This window comes from Cariama cristata, unplaced genomic scaffold, assembly GCF_000690535.1.
Source record: "Cariama cristata isolate BGI_N322 unplaced genomic scaffold, ASM69053v1 scaffold682, whole genome shotgun sequence".
Lineage (NCBI taxonomy): Eukaryota > Metazoa > Chordata > Aves > Cariamiformes > Cariamidae > Cariama > Cariama cristata.
This window is the reverse complement of record NW_009602993.1, coordinates 1-10,254: the sequence shown is the minus strand read 5'-3', so window position 1 is coordinate 10,254 and position 10,254 is coordinate 1.

Below are 10,254 nucleotides of genomic sequence, written 5' to 3'. Positions count from 1 at the left end.
CAGCTACAACAGGAGCTTCTCCAAATCCACCCTGTAAAACATCGTTGAATTTATTCTGGAATTTGATCTTGTGATCAAAAAAAAGGCACCATTGTTACCATATACAATACAGTTGGAAGTTTATTTAATATTTCAAGTATGTCTTTGCAGTTCCATCTAGGAACTTGAGGTCGAGTACAACCCTTAACTGACAGTCTTGCAAACTCCTAGAAGCTAACTAAAAGAGGGGCTTCAGGCACTAAGACAGCATGCTAAACTTCTGGTAAATCCCTCCATTACCAACTTCAAAAGCGTGGCTGCCTTTTAGAAGCATTACATTTACAATGTAAATACAGGCATAGAGCATGTGCTGTAGATGCAAAGGTGCTACTTTCCAAAGTTAAACATTTGGGGAATGTTTGGTTGGTTTCTCTGAAAAACTTACATCATAATTTTGGCATGCTGAATTTTTCAGCTATAAATGGAGCATCAAAAAGATCAACCCTATCCATAACCAGTTTTCTTCAACAACAAGGTCAGACTCTGAAGAAGCTACAGCTAAGCCTGAACAGGAAAATAATTCCACCACCACCCTCAAGTGGTGGGCACTGCATTTCTGGGGACTGTAATCTCACCACTAGGGAAAATGTCGTTTAGCCACTTCAGAAGTTAGCTGTCACACAGTTCCTTTAACAAAAGGTGTTTTAATGGTCTCATATTAATACTAGTTCTGGGTTTACCAACAGTAGACCAGAACACTACTCGAGTGCCAAATGGAGCGGAGGTGGGTCCAAGGACCACATGCTGGTATCCTAAAAAGAGCTGGCTGATGATTTGATACTGGCTTCCCTATTCCCACTAAATTCTCTTTAAGGCAGCTAAAATACTTTGCTGTAATAAAAGTTTTTTCCATGTAAGCATTTCTGGTACTTAGCAAAGATGTATAGTCGTATCAGAAAGAAAAAGGGCTATGCAACTGCAGATAGATGGGAAACCAGGTCTACTTCTGAACAGAGGAAGAAAATGAGGCAAGCCACACAAAACGCAAAGTTGGAAAGATGCCAGCCCATGACACCGAAAGACCAATAAAACAGTCTGAATCTCCCTTACGCAGCATATATTCAGATTTTCTTTCTGCTTGACAAAGCATCAAACAAGAAACTTGGATTTAACATCTATGTGGAGACTTAATTTCAGTACTAAGAGAGTAATCTCCAGTTGTAGAGAAGACCTGGAGCTGCTTTATTTATCACCTGCAGAACACATGCAGTTGGCTACAGGCTTCATCAATTCTAGGTGCTGCTGCGCACCAGCTCCGGTAGCTGTACAGGAAATGGCCAACTCCCTTCTTGCACCATCTGCCAGCAGATGGACTTGCATTATTCTAAAACTAGGTGTGAGAAGGGTGAGAAATCATACCACAGGTAAGTGTCAGTGTGATTGATCACTGCTATAGTTAATTTCAGAAGTAACAGCTGTTCTTCTGGTTACTGTTGTTTATTTCTGGTTTGTTTGGTTGTTGTTGCTCATTTAAGAGTAACTGCTTATTAACCAACTGCTGCAATAGCAAATACCATGTTATTTTTAAGCAGGCAACTTCAAACTGACACTGCTTTTAATAGGCTCAGGCAGTCAGGCTGCCCCACAGAGATTCTTCCTGCTACCACGACTCACTCTTAGAAAGACAACAGTGGTATGTCTGGGCTGAAACAGGCCAGCAGGACTGCACAGAAAAATAAAGCCGCTAACGAGAGCATGGAGCTTTTACCTTATAACTCCATTAAATATAAAGCAAGGTTGGTACCAGAAGTATGACCAAGAGTCCTTTATATAGTCTGAGTCCTTATACAGGACTTACATATGCACAATATAGAGATGTTCTGGCGTTAACACTGCATTAACACACACTTCTATTTTGACCCTGTTGACTAACAGAGGGTAATGACTTCAGACTGTTTACAGAACCCCTCCCAATTTGCACCACATGCCTCAGGTTCTTTTGCTCCTCTTTCAAGTCATTTACAGCACAGGCTTAAAGGGAAACAGAAGCAAATCCCTACCCACCCAAGCCTCTTTGGTAGAAAGGAATACACTTCACAAGTAAAACTTCTAATCTAAGGAAGCAACAGGAACTTTAGGAAAAGTCACCTGGCTAATACGACTGTCAGGCCCCTTACCAGCATTTTCAGTCGTTGCTGAGAAGTACATTTGTGAGCCGCTGAACACAGCAGGAGCGTGCAGCGCTGTGCTAGCAAGGCGCTCCCGTCAGTGACAGCTATTTGACCACGCTAGCTTCCCTGCTATCCTGTTTCTGGGTGTCTGTCTGATCATTCAGTAATATTCCGCTATGATCTATTTCTCCTCACTCATCTATCCTGCTGTTTCTCATGTTTGTTTTGTTCATTTTTTTTTTTAAAGCGCACAAACAGATTTCATGGAAACTTTCTTGTAATGGGATTAAATAATCACCAACTTTCCCCACCCCCCACTAGCTAATGCTTACTCTATAATGAAAATATGTTCTCCACACCACACACATCCTGAACACAAGTTTCTTCTTAATCTATGGTCTAGTACCTCATTTCTAAAAATACACACAGGAATGAAGAGAAACTCACAGCCACTTTGTGGCTTCTTGCAAGAAGCCACAGGCATGAATGGAAGGGTCTCTGCAACTGAAGAATTATTTGCTACTCTTAACGTTTCCAGCATAGCTTTCAAATATTTGCCCTTCTACCAAAAAAGTATTAATACACATATACACATGCCTGCCTACCTAATTTTAAAGTATAGTGACTTTTATTTCCTGATTGGACTTCTGGAGGTGTAACCATGTTGCTTCACAAGAAAATTTCCTGATAGCTGACATCTCACATCCCCACCTTAAAGGCACTAAATTCTTTTAAATCTACCAAAACCTACTCACTCCACTAACCGAGGCCGTATTTCAGATGTTTAATTTAAGTAATTTAATACTTCTAACTCCTTGATCATTTTTTCATTCAGTACCTTCTCGGCTTTGTTACACAAAAGTTCTGTACTGCAAAATGTTTTGCCTATTAAGGTATAGGAAATCCTCCTGCAGTTTCAGTCTTCCTTCAAGAATGGAAATCAAAGGCAAGAAAGTTTCTCAGATGTTTCCCCCCTGTGAAGAGCTTTACTTTTATCAATTAATTTGTTCTGTTACTTTTCAAAAAATGCATTTTCTTTAATGGGATTTTATGTTTCTTGATATCAAAAGGCCCCAGTAATCACATTTCACATTTCCTACAGGTGTCCTGTTCTGTCCTAAGAAAGAGAGGCATGCTTTCCCTTTGGAGATGTACCTATTTTCCTTCTTATTTTTCTCTCCTCAATCCTAATATACATTGTGAACTTAATAGCAAAACAGAGAGAGAATATGGTTTTCCTAGAGAGGAAACTCCCTTGTGACATGGGGAAATGAGACAAATTGTCCATTTGTCTGAGTACAACTAGTAAGAGTCTGGAAGAGAAACAAAGGTGCAGAAAATAAGTTCTTTTATGAAATAAACACTACTTTGAGAGACCATAGTAGTAATACAAGTTTTGGGAGAGATCAGCTAAATGGCATTTACTTTACTTAGCTTACCATTTACCATTAGTCATGTCTAACTTTGGCTTCATGGTATCTGCCTGAGCATTAAGAAAAAGCCCTATGGCACTACTGGCTTGCTCTTAGTAGGTACAAGATCCTACTGCAGTTACAATTAGTGTTTCAATCCATTATTGACTACAGTTAGAAAAGCTCATACTTTGAAGCAAGTCTGCTGACCCAAAAAGTCCCAAAAGCCACAAACAGTAATCAGTCCTTGGAAATCCACCATAAGGACTCTTCCCAAACCAAGAAGCTCTGAAACAGTAATGCGTAGGCCAACTCAAGTGTGTGTACACGTGTTATGTGGTTGGCTCCGGGATTTCTGGGGTGGAGGGAGGGGATATGGAGGTACGGCATTTTGGTGGGTTTGTTAATGAGGCAGGGAGGCAGGAAGAAGGGAAGGCACCAGTATTTGAAAGTCTTCAGAAAAAACAGCCTCAGAGTAACATGATAAAAGATGGGGCAAAATTCTCCAGGAGACCTGGGGTTAGGAATAAAGGCTGAGAATCCAGGCACATTTGTAGAACAGGAAAATGCTATTTCTACTGATATCCCAAGGACATCCTTACAGGACACAATCACCCTGCTCCCAAGACTGTGAAGTCTTCCATTAGGAAGCTGAGTAGATGCACAGAGTGCCAAAGTAACTACCCACCCTCCAACTCCATCAGTAAATCAGCATTATTACCCTTCTGTGGGGAGAAGGGAGTCCAGTGACCACAGCACTACACACTTCTACAAGACATAGTTTACACCCAAGTACCTTTGATACAAGTAGTTATTTAAACAAGATCCTCCAAGAGGATGAAAGAGCTGAGACATTCACCCTGGATTCTTGCATAATGCTATAAAGCAACAGAAAACAAACATTTAGACAGATGATCTGACATCTCCCTGTCCCAGCCCTGCTTGACAACCCAGCAGTACAGACCTTGCTCAGACTAGGCAACGGGGCGGGGGGGGAAGCCCTCTTCAGAGATCTTCTGAGCTTTCTACTTCCTTTGTGAAAGTTTGCAAAACAGCTCTTCCCTTTCTGTGTGTTACAAGAAACTCCAGAGACTCCTTTGTATAAAAGCTACTTTGTATAAAAGCTATGTGCTAGTTTTGGCTAGCATATTCAAATAGCTTTGTATAAAAGCTATTAAACGTATTTCAGCTACCACAAACTCTGGAATTCAAGGAAGTGTAAGAAATCCAGGAAAGTTCAAAAATTGCAGTTCTGAGCACAAAACAATGGCCAAGAGCCACAAGATGTGCAGAGAAATAATCTGTCATACACATTCTTGTGTTTATGCAAATATTACATACAAGTGCAATAGCTTGTTTTATACCTGTAAGCACTGTATCTATGAATAAACACAGAAATCTAGGCATCAACCAACAAGACACTGCCTGCAAACCTGATATCAATGTGCAGTTTGTTTCATGTGAAGTTTGATATTAATATGGATAATGCTTATGCCATCTAATTTTAAACAACAGGTTCACATCCAAACAGAGAGCTGTATTATAAAAGCACTACAGAGATGTAGCAGAATTCATGAGTCACTCATGAGCTAGGGTTCTTAAAAAAGAAAGAAGGAAAGAAGAAAAAAGCAACTTAGACTTCAAAGTTTATTTTGCCTTTTTAATGAGATCTCCTCCTTTTCTTAACAAATTTATGATCCCTGGTATGTCTGCAATATTATCCATTCCTTAGTTTTATTTTTATTGGGCAGAAAACAAAGGAAAGAGAAGCAACATTTCAGAATTAATTTTCCCCCTTAAAGTGAAGGAAAAGGATATAGGTCTGCAGTTACTTCAAGATGGAGGTGCATCTGGGCTGCTGTTCAAAGGAATGGTCTGTCCCTTTGACTCTAACCATGTATTCCTGCCGATTCCCCTGTGCCAGCTCTGATGTTTGAACAGCCCTATGGTGAGCTGGTACAGGGAACTGATCCGTTGGACAGCTGAATTGAAGAAAAAAAAAAAAATACCAACTAGGGAGAAAAGGCAGAATATGTACTAGTCTGGCCTTTAAGTTAGCTGCCTTCTGCTGTCAAAAGGCAATTGATGTGCAAGAGCTGCCTCCTGTGCAACGGGAAGAAATCCTGTCTGTCAGAAATCCTGTCTGTCACTAGTAAGAGCCCAACTCTCAATTCAGTATCAAAAGTACAATCAATCTATTCTGTACAGATATTTCCCACTGGATAAATAGTGGAGTTTGGGCTTTTAGTCCTCCAGTCTCAACTTGGCTGTACGTTGCAGAAATAATTGTTTATTGACATCATTTTACCATAAAGCAGGACAAACAATAACATTTTATTCCATTGCAAATGCTAACACTTGTTTCTTTTCTGATGCGAAAAAAACCTAAATGTGTTCCTTCTACTTGGAGCAAGTATTTTTCTGTTGTGTCTACCAAGTTACAGAAACCTTCAATAGAAGAACGTAAGCACTGCAAGGTACTGCTTTCAGCTCAGTCCTAGAGGAGCCAATTCACAATAATCTCATCGCTACTGACAGCTGTAACTCCCAAGCAAACTATGGAGAATTCATTTTGCTTTGTTTGCTTACTATTAAAAAGTCTAAATACCAATATTGAAAGAACACTAGGAGCACATACAAGTAGAAGCACAAGCATCCCCATACTTGAGCCTCATGGCATGACCAGTTACTCTTTATTTTTTCATCTGATTCAAGTAAGATGCTTGGTACTACCCACAGCTACAGCCAAACAAAACATTTTCAGTAACAAATGTCTTTTCATTAGTTTTTGAAGGGTAGGTAGTCCTCAACTTTCATGTGGGCAGGAACACATTAAGGACCATTATGTAGCTCTCGTCAGTAGCATTTGGGAAAGTGAAGAAATACTGCCATGCAAACAGACATACCTACAATACCATGTTAAAGGCTCCCAGGCTCTTATTCGGGTACTGTTTCACTCTACCTCCAATCCCAACACAAACAATTAAGGTAAGAGATTTCAAGAGCGAAGCCTGATTGGCACATTCAGGAGCACGACTACAGAAAAGCAGCCTAAACGCCGCTTTCACTTGTCTATGATCTCTCTGCAAAAGAAGGCTGTTAGCCCAGGTCACTGAAATACCAGTCACTCTCCCGTTCTTGACTGCAATTCCCTGTGTCCTTGGTCACACAAGATGTTCTTTCCAATGACCTGTGGGAGAGCTTGACAGCCACTCAAGTTACATCGTGCAAAGATTTATCATCCCCTTTCGTCCCAAGTTTAAGCAACACAAACACGTTGCCATCCCCAGAATAGCAGGACAGTTTGGCTGGGTTCCTGCAGCCCTGCCCTTCATCCCAGATTAGGTGCAGGCAGGGAAGTGCCCAGGCCAGCCAAGACCAACTTCATTACAGCAACCTGATCCTCAGGGCCACACTCATTTCTGCCAACTGCAAAAGCTGTAGTGAGGTCATTCTTGCTACTGAAGACAGCATGTATTTAGCATTTTAATTTACAATAGCTGTCAAACATAAGTTAAAAAAAAAGAAAAAAGTCGAAGCAAAAACTTATGATTTAGTGCAGCACCTCCCCCTCTAGGGAAAGGGTGCTTGTCTGGTCATGTGGACATTGCTAGAAGAGGTGTTTAACTACACTCACCCTCCCATTCTGCAAGCCAAGATAAAATGGTTTTGTTGATAGAGGACAGATTGTGCCAGCTGTTTAACTATGAAAGGAAGAGAGCAGCATGCGAAGGGAACGACAGAAACAATTTGGGATCCAGCATCTGTTACTAGGTCACTGGGTTCCCACATACTGTTGTTACTCCCACTCCCTCTAGTCTCCATGTGGAGCTGTTGTTGGCAAAAGCATCCCAGAGATAATGGCTCTGTCTGGACCCAAACTGACCCACCCAGCTCTGCCAAATGAATCTCAAAATACATTCTCCACCACAGCTTCTTGGCCTGAGAAGTCTGCAAGCAGATTCTTCTGTTGTTTCTCTCATTCCGTATACCAATGAGTTAGAAACTATAAGAAACCGTAAGTCTAACCTGGAAGTACACTGAAAAGCCAGGCCTTAAACTGGTCCAGCTAGACACAATGGCTTTTTTTACAGATACACGGCAACATAACATCCAGTTAAATATGCAGCAATGCTCTCTCTATGTTATAAGAAAATTAAGTGATACACACTACTGCTTTTAAATTTAATAGGTAGATTATATAAGCCATTTAACATTCCCTAAAGTTATTCAAACCCCACACATTTCTATCATATTATCATTCTTTTGAAACTTGTTTCTTAAGTGTTTTATGAAATAGATTTAATGCATTCTTCTCCTTACTCTGCAGATGAGCAAACCTCCCTTCTCAGTGGCAGGTGCCACAGTGATTTTGCAGTAGGCACTACCCTTGCTTCTGTTTTAACACCAGATAAGTGACGCACAGCAGGCGACGTGAGACCAGGACAAGTAGAGATTTTGCACATGAGCACACTGACAATTCAAACATGTGAACAAAATGTAGACTCATTACAGTTTGCCATAAAAGGCTTTAAGCAGAAACTAGCTTAATGAAGCTGCTATCAATTATGTAAGTTGATAAAGTATCACAGACTCATTCCTTTTATTTCGATAACCTTTAAAAGCTTGACTGCACAAGCATGGAGGGTGAAAGCTGCTCCTGCAAGGAACTTAGGAAAGACAGTATTAAGTAACTGTAAATGCTGGGGAATAAAGACTATTTGTGTCCTCCCAGAAAGACATGAGCCCAAACTACATACCAAGTAAGTATTTCCATTCCTGAAGTTAGAAGTTAAGTTCTGCTCTCCAATGCTGTCCCACAAACCAAGACATAAATTAGGGAGAAACGCTTCAAATTTCCAGATATGTGCTTGCTTATACTATTCATTTTCAACAGTTCATGCAGCATGATATTCTTTCATGTTTCTTTAGCTCTTTTTAAATTCAAGTTATATATTTTCAACTTGGAATTTTAAGCTTTTCAGCTTCTATCCTTCCTTCTGAACTAAATCACACATTCTCTTCTACGTGCTCCTGAAGCAAGTAAATGAGACCATCTACACAAAATCCCTGCTTCCAGGGTAATGAAGCCCCCAGAATATGAAGACATTAAAGTCACAACATCCCTAAGAGATGAACTTTTAAAAAACACAAAAAAAAGAAAAAAGAAAAAAAAATAGAAAAAAACACCACCAAAAAAACCCCTAAACAGCATCCACCCAGCAGCACCTACAGCTTACAGTTTTTCTCTACAACTTCCTTCACATTAAATAGAAAGCCTGAGCTGTGTTTCACGTACTGCCCTCATTGTGAGGTGGGACATGCAGCACAGGATTATATTCAAAATTGCAGGTTTTTCTCCCAATACCAGCAAAGCCGTGCAGTCAGACCTCAGATACCACAGTTCTCACTAAGACTTGTGGAATTACTCACATCACCAAGGGTTTAAAGCATCTGAAACATTTGAAAATACTGATGAACCACCTCACATTCATTTTTAATCCATCATGTCAAGTGCACAGAACAGAAAAAAGCTGCAATTTAACTTGTTTGTAATGCAGTAATTCTGCTTTAATTAAAGCTGCAGAAGTACTTTACTACTTTTGCCTAGTATTCTGCAAGGTGGCTTTAAGCCACACACTTCAAGCATCTCTCATTTCACAGTTGCAGTGTTCACGCTGTCTATGGTAGAGATCATTTCCCCTTTCATTCCCCCAAAACATTCCCTCATTTTTGAAATGCATAACCTGACACAGTACACGTGTTCAGCAAGTAACATTTAAGATTGCGCCGTCTGCAGTACGTACACATGGCAGTCTCCTCCAGTCTCTCCAGAAACCAGCATGTTAGTGTCTGGTTATGATTAATATTGCCTATCAGTAATGCCACGTGTTAACAATTCTATCCTGCTCATGACTCAGTCCACAGCTGGAGTAAGTGTGCAAAGAGCAGATGAAGCCAGCATCAGAGTTCAGTTAATGAACAGGTTATCAAGCACAGCAGGTTTAGTAGAGCCAGCGGCAGCACTCTGCCTTGCCACACAGGCAAGGTAGAGGGTTAGAAAGCCATTCTCCTCACTTTCCTGCAGTAGCTGTCTGCCCGAAGACACCTGTACTCTTTTCTGGTTTTTTGTTTGTTGGGTTTTTGTTTTTTTTTTGTTTTTAAAAAAAAAAAAAAAAAGAGACCACATTCAATGCAAAGGTTGGTATGCAGTAGTGCTGTGTAATCAGCAAGGTAGAACCAACATGCACAGGAGTCATTAACCTTCTTCAGATGTCCCTATGAATGCCTCTTAAGATTTTCTGGATGAATAATCTTATTACAGGACAAAAGAAAGTACAAGTCTAATTTCCACAAAGCCCCTTACTTGTACTGGGCAATAGCGCAACCAGAGACAAGAAACTTGGGTGCGGGAACAGGTGAAGAATGCCTTCTCCTCCAGCCAGGGTTCTGGCTACTCATTGACAAGTTTACTGAATAACAAACATCTCCAAAAAAACACTTACTGTTTAACTCTTTTAACATAACATTTGTTAAAGACATTCATACCCTTCTAGTTTAAGGGAGCTAAGTAAAGCCATTTTGTCTTGCAGTTACTACAGAACCGAATGACCACAAGGACAGTTTCTGTAGCAGCATGCTGAGTCACAACAAGTTTTGTTTCATCTGGGTGAAAAACTGGCTGGCCGGCC